General features: G+C 53.7%; 1 protein-coding gene across 9 annotated transcripts in view; it reads left to right on the top strand.

Annotated features, from left to right (window-relative positions):
- Positions 1-16,389, top strand: part of CTIF (cap binding complex dependent translation initiation factor) — a 262,255-nt gene that overhangs the window by 186,268 nt on the left and 59,598 nt on the right. The window lies entirely within an intron of this gene.

Genomic DNA, 16,389 nt, shown 5'->3' with positions numbered 1-16,389 from the left:
AAGTTCATCTGCGTGGCAGCACGTCTCAGAATTCCCTTCCTTTTCATGGCTGAATAATATTCCATTGGGTGCATAACCGCATTTTGTTTATCCATTTGTCCTTCATTTACGGACACTTGGGTTGTTTCCATCTTTTGGCTGTTGTGAATAATGCTGCTGTGAACATTCAAATTCACGTAACTGTTTGAACCCCTGCTTTCAGTTCTTTGGGGTCCATACCTAGAAGTGGAATTGCTGACTCAAATGGAAAGTCTATGCTTAACTTTTTAAGAACTGCCGAACTGTTTTCTGGATAGGGGAAATATAATGAACCACGACCCAGAGAAATGACGCAAGTGGGGGACAGCCGGGACACTGCCTTATCTGGAATCCAGGGTGTACGTGGAGAGGCAGAGAAAGTCTGTAAGATGGAGCAAGTAGGAACCCGAGAAGCAAAAGGGTTTGCGCTTTATGAAGTAGGACCAGGAGTCGTTGTTGGTTCTGGAGCTGTGGCGTCCCAAGATTAATTAAACATCATAGAACATGTAGTCCTAAAGGAAGACCCGACAGATTGTCCATCCACCCCATTCGTGTTGTAGACGAGAGACACGTGACAGGTGAGCAGAAGCTAAGCTTCAGGAAGACATGTATGATGAGTTGTAAGGTGTTAATGCTTGGAAATCTCTTAAGTTAGAGAATCAGTGGTGTGAGGTGACCACAGCTCGCTTTTTTGTAAAGGGAGCACACACAGATTTGAGCCGGGCCCTCAGTGCTCTAAGCCGCAGGGGCAGCCTCATTCCTCCATCCTCCTCTCAAGAGCCTGTTCCTGGCCCTTGGCACATGGGACAGTAGCGTTCCAGCCACTGTCCCCAAACCCTGGAAGCTGGCGTTGCCTGCAACGAGGACCGTGGGCTAGCACGGGAGATTGCATCCCTTTAACTCTGTTCCCTTTCTTTCTGCAAGTGCCACAGGGGGGCTCTCAGAGCTTCTAGAAGGACAAATCAGTAGGCATTTTTGAACTGGGCCCCATGTTCAAAGATAAACAGGGTTCCCAGCCAAGGGCACATGAGCACATAGCCCGCTGGCCACCATCAGGGAGAATGAGAGGACTCTGCCCTGCGTGCCCCCGCCTCTAATACTGGTGCCCTCCCAACTGTGGTGGGCACGTCTCCCGCTGAACCTTCATTCATCCATACCTACCTGCACTTTGTGTTCTAGATGCCTGGCATGAATGAGAGTGACTTCTCAGGAAATTAGTGAGTATCGGGGTGGGGCAAAGAGGCTTGAAGGAATGGAAAGAGGATGACAGGACAGCCTTGAAACAACCAGCAAGAATGCCACACTTGTCTTGAACTCAACTGTGTTCAGCGTGGCTGGGATGCGTCTACCGGAGATAAATGAGAGGCCCCTGTAAGTAGACAGAGGTCCTCCAGCTCCTGGGCTGATGGCCAGCATATAAACACTCCAAATCCATGCCACATCCAGTTACTAGTTTCTTCTTTTTGTGGACCTCTCCCTGTTGGGTGGCATCTCTGTCCAGGAGAGCTGGTGACACTTGACCATGAAGCAAGGGCTAGACTGTGTGACCTCCAGAGGATACCTTCCAACCCAGGAACTCTTAGAGCTGCCTCAGAATCATCAGTATAGGAAACCTGGCCTCAGAACCCGAAGTTCAGAATCAGGGCTCCCTGCGTACCCACAGAGACTCCATCCCCTGCTGCCTCATGCCTGGAATTCCGAGCCTTCAGGGAGAAACGGTCCCAGCCCCTTCCGGCCCCGTGTCAACCCCAATTCCAGCTGGCAGATTGTGACTTGTAGGGACCACCTTCACTTAACCCTTTCGCAGCCCTTCCAGATCCCAGTTCGCAGAGGGAGAAAAGCTTCAGGCCACTTTGAAATGTGGGGACAGACACCACTCAGGCAAAAGTAGTCCTCTCCTGGGACGGCCTCCAGCCCTCCCCCCAGGGTAAGCCCCGTGCCCTCCACATCATCCGGTTCTTGACAGTGCCCAGCTAGGACCACGCAGGTTGCAGAGAAGTTTTGTCGCCATGTATGTGCACTACTGCCTCATTCGCACCCAGATCCATTAAGGACATAGTGCCACCGTGCTACATGCCACCGTGCTACATGCAGTGCCCCACCTCCCACCGGTGGTCCCAAAGGAGGGAGTAGCTTAGCTGGTATTTGGGGATGGCTGGGCTCCAGCTCCAGCTTACGAATATCTATCTATAGTTGGAGTAAGTGCATTCCGGAGCAGCTGCATGTAAATCGGAGCTCCACATATTGGACTCACACTTACCGCTGACCCCATTAGACAACAGCCATGGCATTACTCAGGGTGTCAAAACAAGTCTGATTAGAAGCATAACATGAGGTTGGAAGCACCGTCACCTGGAATTCAGCCTGCAGGCCAGAGACTTCCTCTTAGTGACTTATTGCCATGTGGCATAAGAAATCGTTGACACAGCCCCGAGTCCGACAGCTCCCTTGTAACCCTGGTTCTGGCGCATCAGCTGGTGACTTTAGGCAGATCTCAAAGTCTGGCTGTCCTCCACTTATCCTCCCATTCAATTGGGTAATAATACCTGTCTCCTTTACCTGCCTACCCCACAGACATAATCATTGTTAAAATCCCCTAAAACACTTCTCATTTTGTCTGTGTCCTCTTAAGGCTCCTCCAAGAGGAACTCCAAGATTTCATAAAAGTATGTTTTTCCTTTTGCTCTTGATGAATCCCCTTCATTCAAGGTTCCTAGGAAAGGCCCCACACAAGTCTTCTTCCACGAGCCCAGGGGCCCCAAGGCGTGCTAGGACTTGTGGTTTAGGTGCAGCCCTCTGGATAGCCCTGGGGTGTAGCCACAAGGAGAACTCTCATGGGGCTGGTACGGAGGCCCTGCTGGCACCCCATGCTCAGCACTGTGGAAGCCCAGGGAGCAGGAGCCACTGGCCTCTAGCAGATATTTAAAAACCTGCTGGTGAGGCAAGGCCCGCTCAACCAGAAAGCAGTCGAGGAGTCGGAGGAGAGGGCAAGCCCTTTGAGTGCTGGTGGCTGGGGAAGGCTTCCTGGAGGAGGTGGCATGAGCGAAGAGGCAAGGCAGGATTTGGGTAGACAGAGGGAAACAGGAGGAAGAAGCCCAAGCAAAGGCTTATAGGTGGGAGGAACCTGGGGGCGGAGCGCAGGAGGACGTGACAATACAGGAAAGTGTGGTAGGATGAGGCGGGCCAGTGTGCTACAGCCTGGCTGAGGGTGTCCAGGCAGCAGCTGAGGGTGTCCAGGCAGCAGCAGAGGACAGTGCAAGTGTCAGCAAGCCCCACTATGAGACCGCCTGGCCCGGCAGTGACCCCAGGTCACAGTAACCACACTGGCCCATTCATTTGCTGGCTCTTGCTTCTCACCATTTCAGGCCAAGACGGTTTTAATCCAAAACGTCTACCTTAAGAGCAGTAAGCTCCCTGCCAGCCTTGGACCTCGGTCAGTCTTGAGCAGGAGGCAGGGAGGGCCACCACATCTGGGGCCACGGGCCAGCCTGCAGGGGGCTCTGGACACCGGGATTTCACCGAAGCCAATAGTGTGGGAACTTCCCTCCTCCCCGCTCTGGCCCGTTCGCGACCTTATAGGAGAGGTTAAGGTTCCAGGTGCTCACCTCGCAGGGCCCACTCGGCCCCCTTTATGGATTAGCTGCTTCCAGGCGTTGTCTGGAGGTGGTGTCCACACACAGACATGCAGTGCTGATTCTGCCCTACTACCCCTCCTCCTGCAGCAGCCATTTAGCCCCCAGGGAACCAGAAGCAGGGCTGCATGGGATGCCAGGCCGGGCAGGTTCACGAAGCAACCCTCATGCTTTTATTTCCCCCTCCTCTGCAGAAGCCCCTCCCCTCCTCCCACAGTACATATTTTCTGGTAGAGAAGGAGACAGGAAATCTGAAGCCAACCAACATCTTGCCTAGCTCTTCCTGCTCTGTGTCCTCGATTGGTCTGGAGGGTCAGTCCCCCCACTGGACAACAGGGCTCCTGGCTCCCTCTGCCCGGCTCTCACAGCCCCTCAGGTACCTTGGGCTTGAGTAGGTTGTATGGGGGTCCAGGACTCGAGAGAGCCTGGAGCACATTTAGGGTTGGATTGGGGGCAGGAAGAGAAGATGGGGAGCTGCTCAGAAGTAAGGAGACTGGAAGCTGAGGGTTAAAGGTGTACTGTAGGAAGAGGTGCCCAGGGCTACCAGAGGCCCGGGTTCTTGCTCCAGTCCTGCCCATCTCTAACTGGGTGACCTCGGGCCAGTCCTTCCACCCTTCTGGTGTTTCTTTGTCCATAAAATAAGAGTGTTAGAAGCGATTTCAGTGGTCCCTTCCAGCTCTTTGTCATTCTAAAGCAGACATGCTGGGCATATAGAGGGTGCCTGTTAATTGCCTGCTGCTGACTGATTGGTCCTGGACATCACTCCTGAAAAGTGGACCCATCTCTGACTCTCCCTACCTGGGGGGTCTGTGGTCCTGGCTGCTCCTCCCCACCTTCCTGGCCAGGTCTGTGGAGCTAGTACCTACCTGATGGGCAGAGCTGCCTGCAGAGGGCACCAGTGCTCAAAACCAGCCTCACCTGCCTTCAGGCCCCTCCTAGTCGAACCCAGCATCATGGCCACCTGGGTGTTGACCCTAGGGGAGATTTAAACCACAGGATGGTGGCTCTGCCACAAAACCACCCGACTATGTGCAACTTCCAGCTCCTCTGGGGCCCCAGTCCGGAGTCCAGAAACCTCAGTGTGGGGGTCTCTCCTAGACTTCCAAGGCAGGCCAGCACGTTGCTGTCAGGTGTCTGGCCGGGGACAGTATTTCCTCCTCCCTTCCAGTGTCACTTTGCAAGTATTTATTGTGCACCGGCTGTGTGCAGACCCTGTATACCCTAAGTACCCTTCAGACGTTTTTGAGGTGGATGTTAATAGCTCCCCTCCTACACGTGAGTAAAGAGAGTTCTAGAAAACTTAGGAAGCACACCTGAAGTCACACAGCCAGTCCGTGGCAGAAGCAGGACTGGACCCCAGTCCCCAAAGCCCCATGCCCGGCCTCCTTAGAACGTGCCCGCCGCCTGCATGCTTCTGTTGGCCAAAAGTGTATTTATATTTGGGGGCAGGGCCAGGTATAAGGTAGACCACAGGTGGCAGAGAAACAAGATAAGAAGATGCCTTTTAGATGACAGCTTTGATCAGAGCCTCCTCCATCAAGACTAAATAGTGTCCATGTGATCTCTCCACTGCCATCTTCTGACCGGAAGAATCTCGAGACAGTTTCCAGACCAGAGCTCAGTGGGTACTGGAGGTCTGCTGCTCCCTTCCTGTCTCACCGTGGGCAGGGAGCAGGGGTGTCCCTCTCCCCCAAGCTGCAGACAGGAAGCAAGGTGGCTTCTCTGTGGCGATCCCATCCCCTGGATTTCAGCCCATCACCCCCTGAAAAATGCGCAGAGAAGACTCAGTTATGTTGGATTTGCTCCCACTTGGTGGCCCCAGGGGCTGGAGGCTGCAGCTCCAGGTTATAGTGGGTCGTGGTGAGTGGCTGCTGGTGCACTGGGCGTTTAGGCATCTGTGAGGCCCCCCCTGTTCGCAGCCCCCAGGTCAGGTGGTAGGTTGACTCTTCTGTGGCAGGCTCAGATGAAGCTTCACAGCTCAGTCACCTGTCTAGACCAGAGGAAGGGGTAGTGGTACCTTTAACTGGTCCCTTCCTTGCCACCCAGCAAGCCTGAGAGGCCAGGACATCAGGACGCAAAGTAAAAGGAGAGAGAGAGGGAGGGAACCCGCATGCTGTCTCATTTCTCGCACTCTAAATTATTAAAGAAGTGAGGACCCTGAGGTGTGAGCCGAGGCAGCAGGTTGCCCACTCCCCAAGGAGCCCTTCTAAGGTTTCCCAGGCACATGGCCCGGAATGCCACCCTGGAGAAAGAGCCACCTTATGAAAGACTCTGCCATGTTTTTCTTTGTTGTTGTTTTTTACTTCTCCCCCCCCCCATGCAACTTGATTTATCATCCAGCCCCTCTGCATTTCAGCGGCTGTGGCTTCGTTTCAGAATCAGGTTAAGGACTCCAAACGGGAAAGGTGGAAAGGGGTCTGGAGGAGAGCGAAGGTCGCTCAGCACAGCTCCCTCCCACACGCATTCCTGCTGCCTGGGTTTGCGGATCCTCCCCACAGGCGCATGGTGTGGCCACAGACACCTTGGCTCCTTGGCCTTATCAAAGGGAAGCTCAAAACTATGGTGTTGGCACTCCATCGCCTGTTCCTCCAAGCTTCCTCTGCCTCCAGCCCTGACTAAAGAGGCAGCATTCTTGAGAGCTGGTTGGAATGACAGCCCCACAGGGGCAGGACGGCCAGGGGCCAGTTCAGTTGAACAAGCATCTTTATTGAGCACCGTCTTTGTGCCTTGGGGGCAGAGTGCTGAGACTGGGCTTGAGGGAGGGGGGTGCAGCCAGACGCAGAGGTCCATCTATCCCTTCCCCCTTTCCCCAGGCCCTTCTCTGTCATCCCCACCTTCCTGGCTGGCCCAGATTTCCTGTACTCGGATCAACCAATCGATGTATGTGAAGACCCCTATCCCTGCCTGCATGGAGCTTCTGCTTTGTAAGGCACCCCGTTGTCAGGCTCCCACATGACCCCAAAGGGCTCGCTTGCAAAAGTTGTTCTCTGGACTTTGTGTTTTCCCCGTCTGCTCTCCCCTCCCAGCGCCTCCTGGCTCCGGCCCCAGCGCCAGCCCCTGTCTGTCCCTGCAAACACAAGTCAGCTGTGTGTGCAGACAAAGCCATGCGTCCCAGTGGGGGCCGGGCTTGCAGAAGGGACATTTCCAGGGAACTCTGGGGGCGGCTGCTAGGAGGGCAGAGGCGACTGTCTGGTAGCAGGGGCTCGGCGTCACCGTCTAGGGGACTTGGCCGGGCCCCAGGGGCCAGTGGCTGTGGGTGGTGACCGGGAGAGGCAGCCAGGCTGGAAGAAATCTGCTGTTTGAGAAGTGTAGGAAACGGGCTGGGCAAGAGAGATAACGGCGCGTTCTCTGTGTGTCTATGTGCGTCTGCGTCTGCCGGCGAGGGCGGCTGGAGCCAGGCGGTCTGAGGCCCTATCTAGTGAGATTTTTGTTCTGGGTTGTGAAAGTGACCTATGGAGCCAGCAGCAGGGTTCAGGGCCTGGGAGAGAAGACATGTGGCCCTGCTCTCCCCCCCCCTTGTGTTCCTCTCCATGTTCCCGCTCCCCTCCCCTCCTACCAAAGAGTAGGAAGCGGGGAGGGGTGAGCCAGAGGGAACATTCTTAGTGCCCTGCAAATGGTTAAAGCCTGGGTTTCAGTTTTGATTATATCACTAATTTGATATATGAACTTGGATACATCCCCTAATATTTCTGGCTGTCAGTCTCATTGGCTGTAAAATGGGGATTATTTATATCTGTCCTGCATGTCTCACAGGGTGGTTAGAGAGATCTTATGAAATAAGGATGTAAAAATAGTTTGTAAACTGTGAAGTGCCACATAAATGTAAGGAGTTGTCATGATTAAACCTGCTTTGTGTCTGCAAAGGCTGCTGAATAAAGACCTGTGTTAGAGGAGCCTATGGCGGTGAGGGTGGGGAGTAACGCAACAGGGGTAGGCCATAGGCCCCACCGAGAGTGGGCCTTGCAGGAACCTGGCCCTGGGGCAGGAAGGGAGGTGGCAGAGGCTCCCTGCGGGTGGGGGTGTTAGTCACAGGTTTGCTGACTCAAGTAGAAGGTGGCCTGGGTGGGGCAAGCACTTCTCAGGGGAATCAGGGAGAGAGCTTCTGAAGCCCCTCACCCATCCAGGGCTCAGGGCACTTGCCTGGCCTGGCCTGGCCTGGAGGGTAAAGTACAACTGATTGCAGAGGGAGAGGGGGGAACTTTGGCTTCCTTTCCTAACCTCCATTGCCTGAGGAAGCCAAGTCACCCTACCCTGTCCCCCCACCTCCTCCCCATTGTGACCTAGAAATCAGCCGTGTCTGGTGTGGAAAGTGCAGGAAGGAGCTAGCAGGGTGACAGGACTGCTAGGCTGAGAGGAGCTAAGCTATTTCAAGCGTTCAGTGCCTAAGGGGCATGCATGCCACCCACCCCCAAGGCGCTCGCAACATTCAGCTTTCCTTCCTTGGCCCAGATCCCACACCCTCGGGGCACCCAGAGGGCCACAGGTCAGGTGCCAGGGGCTCTGGGAAACTGCAGGCCAACAGCTCCTGAGGCTGGCTGGCATGGGCGGGTGGCTCGGCCTCTCCTCCGGCTTGGGTTTCCTCCTCTGAGCCTCCAGGATGAATTGGCCGGGCCACACAGACTCCTTGGCTCCCTGTGCCTTATAAACGGGGCTGGGGACGCGTGGGGAACTTAGAAGAGGCATGCCGAGCGCCTGCAGCCCAGGACAGCTGCTGCCCCCTCCCTCCATTGACCACCACGCCACCAGCCTCTGGGGGAGCCAGAGCCAGCTGAGGGCAGGATTGGAAAGTGGGGAGCTTTGCCGGACAGGCCCTTCTCCCCTGTCTCAGCCTGCTGTTTTCAGCACACCCCAAATTACAGAGGGTTTTCTCCTTTATCTCCAATTAACCTTTACCTGCCCTGTGTCCTCACCACTAGTGAGTGAGCCTCTCTGCACAAGGCCGGGCCTCAGCCTGGAAGAGAAATGGGAGGCAGACCTATTAGACACCCCGCAGGCCCCTGCACATGGGACCCGCTGAGAGCGCCCTAGCTGAGTGATTCCCAGCCGAGCTCGAACCAAAGCTGGTGTACACGGCGGCAAGCTGCCCCGGCGTGGTTTGAACAGTTGCCAACTGCCCTATCTGGGAAGGACCGGCCATTATTCTGAGACTGCATCCTTCCTACTATCTTGGCATTACATTGTCCTTTCTTTTATGAAATGATGGATGAAAGCTTTTTTAAAAAACATCCTTACCAAAATAAAACGTTGGCAACCTTCAAATTTTACAGGTCCAAGAAATTCTGGCGCCCAGGCCCAGCGCCCTGGTTGATGGCCAGAACAGCACAGGGCACCTGGCCACCCTGGGCACTGGGGAGTCCAGGCCTGGAAGGCACTGGGAGGGAGGAATTGACGTGTGAGTGGGGTACAGACTGAGGAGCTTGGGCAAGACACTCCCCCACCTGGGGCTGCGTGTCTCAGCCTGACACTAACTTGTGGCTTCACCTCCGTTTCCAGCCCACCCCATCAGCTCTGTTCTCTCAGCTGGAGATGCTTCCTCCTGCATGGCTGGGAATTCAGTGTCTGAGCTGCCCACCCCAGGCTGCCCTTGGCCCTGCAGACCTGGGGAAGCCCAGAGAAGCTGCACAGGCTGCCTTCCATGGAGCACAACATATTGACCCCTGCCCTCTAGAACGTCAACCCCAGTCATGCAGTCAGCACACATGGCCACTTGAACGCCTCTCTTTCCCTCTCTCTCTCTCTCTCTCTTTCCCTCCCTCTCTCCCTCTTTCCCTCTGTCCATGTTACACATCTTTCCGTGTGCACACAAAGATTTTTACACACAAAGATTCATTCATTTATTAGATGAGCACATCTCTGTGCCAGGCAACATGCTAGTGGGAAAATGGAATAGACCCTCTACTGCCATGGGGCTCCTCATACTGTGACAGGGGCCACACACAGATCAACCAGTCACTGCAAGTCAGTGTGTGAAGTGCTGGAGTAGAGGCACACACAGGCTGCCAGGTAATCTAGAAGAGGAAGACCTCACTTGGGGAACATCAGAGGCTGTGGCTGAGGGTAAGGGACACTAGAGATGAGTCTCAGTGGCTGGGTTGGTGGGTACCAAGTGAAGAAGTGTGCAGAGGAGCATTGTCCAGGAAAACAGAAGAGCAGGAACAATGGCAAGAAGCAGGAAAGAACAGTGTGCAGAAGAAAAGGAAGTGATGTTACTGGAGGGAAGTATGCATTGGGGACATAGCAAGGAAAGGGAGGGGGTCCAGATCCAGGTTGGGAGTGACCCTGTTTGCCCTACCAAGGAGTGGTTTCTGTATGCTTTGGTCTTTGGGGTACTATCGAAGGTTTATAAGGATGGAGGTGATGTCTCCTGCTTAGCCTTTCAAAGGTCTCTCTGCATCTGGGTGGAGGAGTATAGAACAAATACTTTGTGAGTACCAAGATGCTCCTTTTGGGAGCCTCCTATGAAAGCCAGGAGAGCTATGATTTGGAGCCTCTACTCAGGCAGCGGCAGAGGGACCCGCAGGTTGGGGATGAATCTTAGAGTGATATCAGGGTCGAGTTTGGGTGACAAGTTGAATGTAAGAAGTAAGAAAGCGGGACTTGGCAAATTTCCAGCTTGGGTGCCTGCAAGGACCCTTTCGTGTAACATATGTCAGCACCGTGAGTGCAGGGTGCTTGGGCAGAATGACAGTCTCTCACACACGTGCTCAGGGAAAGCCACACTGCCATCCTCCCTCTCAGAAGTGTTCACCTCCAGTATTTCCCCATCGTTCCTAAAAAACACACCCCAAAGAGACTAGATCTCAGCCCTCAGCTATTTGATGCATTTGTGAGATCAGATTTCCCACACTGGGTAATTTTGCTTTTGATTCCTTGTTTCTGGCAAAACCAAACACAGAGATGCATTTCTTTTCTCTTTTTCTTCCTTCTTCCCTCCCTCCCTCTCTTCCTCCCTTCCTTTCCTCCTTTCCTTCCTTCTTTCCTTCTCGCCTTTCCCTCCTTCCTTCTCTTTCTTTTATAGGAAAAGCTCACTAATGAGCAGAAGGAGTGCATAGGTTATTAATGTTTCTCACGCTGACAGGCTCCAGACCTAAATTCAGCTCTAGCAGCTTTAAGTGACAATGAAATTAGAAAATTCATTTGTAGAAACCACACTTGGGTGCCCTTTCATGAAGGTCTAGGTGGCCTTGGTGTGTCAGGAAGCCCGACCACTGCTGCCCACACTCCCCGGGGCTCCTGGCATCTCCAGGCTTGGGGAAGATTTTCTCCCGTGCATACATCCACTATCCTGCAGAAACCTGTCCACCTGCAGATAGCTCACATTTCCTCTGAAATGGACAAAGAGCCTGGCCCAACTTCAACCATTAAGGAGAGCAAAACGCTTTTATATGTTGTAAGTCCCAGGGACCAAGCCCAGGGGGAGGAATTTGTTGGATTCTTAAGAGATGGCCTGCGACTCAGAACCTGGCTGTGGCCTTGGCTTGAACTAGCATGAACTAGCTGTGACCTCGGTGTCAGCAGCAGCAGCAGCAGCTGCTTCTATTTACCAAGTTTCTACTGTGTACCTTGGCTGCACCTGGGAGCTCTGGAAATGCCAGTGCCCAGGCCGCACCCAGACCAATTGAATTACCATCTCTGGGGGCGGGACCCAGGCACTAGCATTGTCCAAAGCTCTCCAGATGAGTCCAACATGCAGTTATGGCCTCAGGCATTCCATTTAGGATGTTCCATAGGTAAAGATCATTGTCACAGCAACCTGGTTAGGTTTTATGAATGAAGCCACTGAGGCTTGGAGAGTTGGAATAACTTGTCTGTGATCCTTGAGATTCTGCAGGCTACCTGGTTCTGCTTGAAGGAAGGCATCAGTCAGTACATACTTTTAGGGCCTCCCAGGCCCAGCAGTGAGCAGTGTACGAGCCTGGCTGGACTCAGGAGCTACATTCTTGCCCAGGTTCAAATCCCAGCTCCGCTACTTACAGGCTGTGTGACTTTAGACAGGTGACACAATCTTTCTGTGTCTCCATTTCCATCCATGGGGATGGTGATTGGGGATTAAATGAGATGCCACATGTAAGGATTTAAAGCAGTGCCTGGCACATAGGCCACAATAAGTCCTAGTTGCACTAGATTACTTGTGTCATTATGCAATTGTCTGGGGCTGATCAGAAACTAGATGGAACATGGGCCTGAATAAGTGACAGGTGCCATCCTAAGTCAGTGATTCTCCTTTGGCCTTACCAGCTCTTAGCTAGAATACCAGAATTCCTGGGGGTTGGAGGCCAAGCCTGGAACTCCAAAGGGAGAGGAAGGACCCCAACCCAGCTGTCTTCCCTCCTTGCCTACCCCAGCCCAATCCAGGAAGGCCTTCCTCCTCTCTCCACCATGACCATTGCCACCTCTACCCTTTTCTCCCCTGCGACCACTGAATCTAGAAAAGCCTTCTGCTTGGGGGCAGGGGAGGGGTTGGATGACCCCTAGAGTCCCTTCCCTCCCCGCACTGCACTAAAATCTTTCTCCCCTCACCCTGTCACACAGTCTGTGTCTTTCTGGAGACCGCAGCCAGTCCATATGGCTCAGCCTTCAGCCTGAGAGGGGGCCCTGTGCATGGGATTTTGTTTGGGCCACCAGACCATTGAGGCAGGGGCAGGATCAGGGTCTGGAAGACAGCAGTGCCTTTCACTAGCTCTCGGGGAACAGCTGTGACAGGGTGGGCAGAAGACAGACGACTGAGTTCCAGCCCTGGGTCTTTACTATCTGTAAGGGATGGGCAGAGGAGGGAGCCTAGCTGGACGGACTGTGGCCACGTTGGTTCACATCTTAAGTGTAGAAAGGAAAAGGGAGGGAGGGAAGGGACCTGTATCTCTCAGAAGTGAAAAACCATAAGGTACCAAGAGCGTTTCCCAAGTAATTATCAATCTGCAGGTTGGTTTTACACTCAGAGCTGTGCAACCCAACTCTGAGCCTTAGCTGCCTCCACTCCGGGGGCCACAAATACAGCTGCTCACATTCCAGGTGTTGCAACAAGGGACCATGATAAGCCCCAGCTCTCTCGGTCTCCTATGTCTCCTCTCCTGGTTGAGTTTTCTCCCTCCTGGGAAGGAAGAGGGGGCGGGGTGTGTGTGTGTGTGTGTGTGTGTGTGTGTGTGTGTGTGTGTGTGTGTGTGTGTGAGATTGTGTTGCCACATTCTGCATTCCACCTCCCAAATAGCACACATCTGGCTGCACACTGTCTGCTTTTCTTCCAAAGGACATTTGCACTTTAGATTAAGGGCTGCTGGCTATTAATGGTATTTTCTCTGCCCCAACTCCCCGCATAGTGCTTCCACACCCCACACAGCTTCTCTGTGTCCTGGAGGGGACTGGCAGAGCAGAAAGGGTGGGAGAGCTGAGGGTGGGAGGCCTGGCAGCCCTGGGCCTGGATCTCTGTCCTCATCACCGATCCTCTTCAGGAGGAAGGTAGGAAGGGACCAAAGCACCCCAGCTTTGGGAACAGAGTGTCCCCAAAGGAGGTCCTCTGAGGACCTCCTGTGTAAAGTGCAGTTGTGGCCCCTGAGGAGGGGCAGATACCATCACCTCACCCGAGACTCACAGTGCTGAGTTCCTGGTCCCACTCTGCCCATACTCTTAGGAGAACCCTGGGTGAGCCGTCTCTCCTTTCTGGCCTCAGTTTCTCGCCCATAAATAAATGGCCTGAAGCCTCTGAGGGGCCTGCAGGGCCAACAGTCAGCCCTGTGACAGTGTTCTTCTCATCGCCCTGAGTATCCCAGGACCACACCCGGAGCATTCTCCCCACCGGCCTGCACACCTGCCCTTTGGTAGCTTTGTTGCCAGGAAGAACTCAGGGAGCTGAAGGAGGTGAGGGGACAGTGGAAACAGCCAGCAAGTACAGTGACAGCCTTTGTAGACAAGACCCCTAGGTGTGGGAGAGGCAGCAATGTGACTGCAATAGGGACAGGACACAGACCTCGTCACCATCAACATAACCCCAGAACAGTGGTGCTCAGGGGTCACCCCTGGCCAGGTCACTATAGGAAACACAAAAGGAAGCTCCTGATTGCTGCATAGGGTGGGTGTGGACTCACCCTCTCCCTGGAGCTGCGGGCCAAAGTGGACGCTGGCGCTAAGAAGCCTAAGATAAACACAGGCACGGTGACTTCAGGGTGGGCCGTGAAGGAGCCTGGGTAGTGATGAACAAAACAGTCCCCTGCCACCCTCTCAGAGAGACCCTTCAGCTGGGAGACCTTAGGTAGGCCCAGGAGGAGGATATGGGCTGTGCTGAGCATGGGGGCAGGTGAGAGAGAGTAAGTGTGTACATACGGGGGGGCGGGTACTGGGAGACATGGAGTCCCACAGAACTTCCACGTAGTGCTCCTGGGCTGCAGACCCTCGAGTGGTCCCTCACTGTGAACCGTCCCTCCATTGGTTCTGCAGCCCCACTCCTTAGCAGGGAGTACTGAGCCACTGAGAAGCCCCAAACTACTTTCTTTGGGTTTGAGGATCTATTAGCTGATTTTTATTTTTCCTCTATGAAGCTCTGAGGAGATACAATCAAGTATAAATCAGGGACCTAGGGAGTAGGGAGTCCAACAGGCCTCAGCGCCAATCCCAGCTCTGTCAGTTGTGTGATCTTGGATGACTTCCTGAATCTTTCTGAGCCTCAGTTTCCTTATTGGTAAAGTGGGGATGATAATAATACTCCATAGAGTTGTTGGGGGCATGAAATGACACAACGTATGTAAAGGGCGTCGTTGTACAATGCTAGCCTTCACTTTGCTCGCGTAATGCTGACAATGCTGTGCTGGCAAAAATCATGGAAGGAATTTGTGATTCGATGCGATTCATCTCATATGCACTAATATCATGGGTCTCACCCTGTGTGAAGCTCTGGGGAGATACAATCGAGTATAAATCAGGGACGTACCATGTTCATGGATCAGAAGACTCAACACTGTTAAGATGGCGGTTCTTCCCAAATTGATCTCTAGGTTCAACAGCCTCAATCAAAATCCCAGTAGGCTTTTTTGGTAGAAACTGGCAAGCTGATTCTAAAGTGTATTTGGAATCACAGAGGACCTAGAATATCCAAAGGGGTCTTGAAAAAGAAGAACAAAGTTGGAACTATAAATCAGGGGCTGGTTTTTGCTGTCAGGAAGCTTACAGCTCTGTTGGGAAGACTAGACATTTATCGTGAGACACATACAGGAATATGGGGCAGAGTGGTTACGAGTGTAGATGCCAGAGCCTGACCCCTGGGCTGTGTGTCAGCTTTGTCACGTACAAACTTTGCCTCATACAAGTTTATGGCTTTGGGCAGGATACTTTCAAGCTCTGTGGCCCAGGTTTCTCCTCTGTAAGATGGGAGTAATGACAGTGCAACTGCCTGTGGCTGTTGTAAGGATTAAATGAAGTTATCTGCTGATAAAGTACATTCCATCAACAGGACACGGAGATCAGTCTTGTTCCTTGGGTTGAGTTAGAACTCCTAATCTGTTGGGGGAAACAAGACAGACACGTATCTGGTGAGGGCCTCGTGACTGGGACAATCACTAATGCTCAAAGGGGTTCAGAGGGTGAGAAAGTCTTCAGCTCAGTGGGCAGCAGACTGCAATGAAGAAGTAGAACTGGGCTATCGTTCACATATATGAAACGCTTTCAGTGCCCAAGGCTGTCTACGTATCAGGGAGGGGACAAAAATGAAATGCGGAGGGTTCCTGCCCCCAGGGTCTCATGGTCCCGTGAAAGAGGTGAGCCTGGAAGGATAACTGCCTTTCCCAAAGGATGAAACACTGGAGCTGCAGACCTGAAAGCTGTGAGTTACCCTCTCCTTTTCTGAGACCCAGACTGAGGAAGTAGCTTGCCCAGGGGCACTTGGCCAAAGGTTAAATATAAAGGAAGTTCCGAGCAGATGGGGACGGTGAATGAAGATCTGATGGCAAGGAGCTTGAAGGTGTAGCTTGGGGCCTTAAGAAGAGAAGACTGTCTCTGGGGCCCTGAGTTCCACGGGGCGTTGTGGGTAGGGGACAACCAGCAAGCTTGAGTCACCAAGATGCAGGCTGCCAAGTCCAATAGGACACCCCACAGAGCCCTTTGGCCCAAGCACAGCTCAGCCAGCTCCTCCCCAGCTTCTCTCCACCTCCCGGATACACATACCCACCGGGCCTGGAGACATTTCCTGAAAGACTGAGAAAGCACTGGGAGGAGGAGGGGCTGCCTTAGCCATCAGGGGCTCGGGGCCAGGTCTCTCGCAGAGGAGCAGACATGCAAAGGGGAGGACGTGACCGGCAGCTTTCATTCTCAGAGGCTGGGGATTTCAGAGGAATGCAGCCAAGTCCGGTTCTGAAGTTCTCACTTCAGACCCCGCCCGGCTGGAGCCAAGGGCGCCTCCAGTCGCCACCCTGGAAATCGGAGAGGCACGTCACAGGCCATGTCTGTGTGGGGGAACACGTCCTCCCAGTGACTTGTGAGCTGGCCCACCCCCTGGTCTTCCTCCTCTTGGAGGGCCTTGGGCTGTCCTCCAGCCAGCTTCCCCCAATCTCTGTTCCCCTTCGGCCGCACACCTGTCTCCTCGCACACGCCATCTGCCCAGGAGAATGTTGGCTCCTGGAACAGATCTCCTAGGAATGTCACGTCTCTGTCTTTGAAGTCATGAGCAGACCTGGGGCAGGAAGGGAAGGTCCCGTGCAAACCTTACACAGTGGCACAAGCCAAGAGAGGGGTATGGCACCAGTCTGAAGCATAGACA

Source organism: Rhinolophus hipposideros, assembly GCF_964194185.1.
Source record: "Rhinolophus hipposideros genome assembly, chromosome: 17".
Classification (NCBI taxonomy): Eukaryota; Metazoa; Chordata; class Mammalia; order Chiroptera; family Rhinolophidae; genus Rhinolophus; species Rhinolophus hipposideros.
The sequence above is the reverse complement of the archived record's forward strand: the minus strand, read 5'-3'. Positions and strand labels throughout refer to the sequence as shown.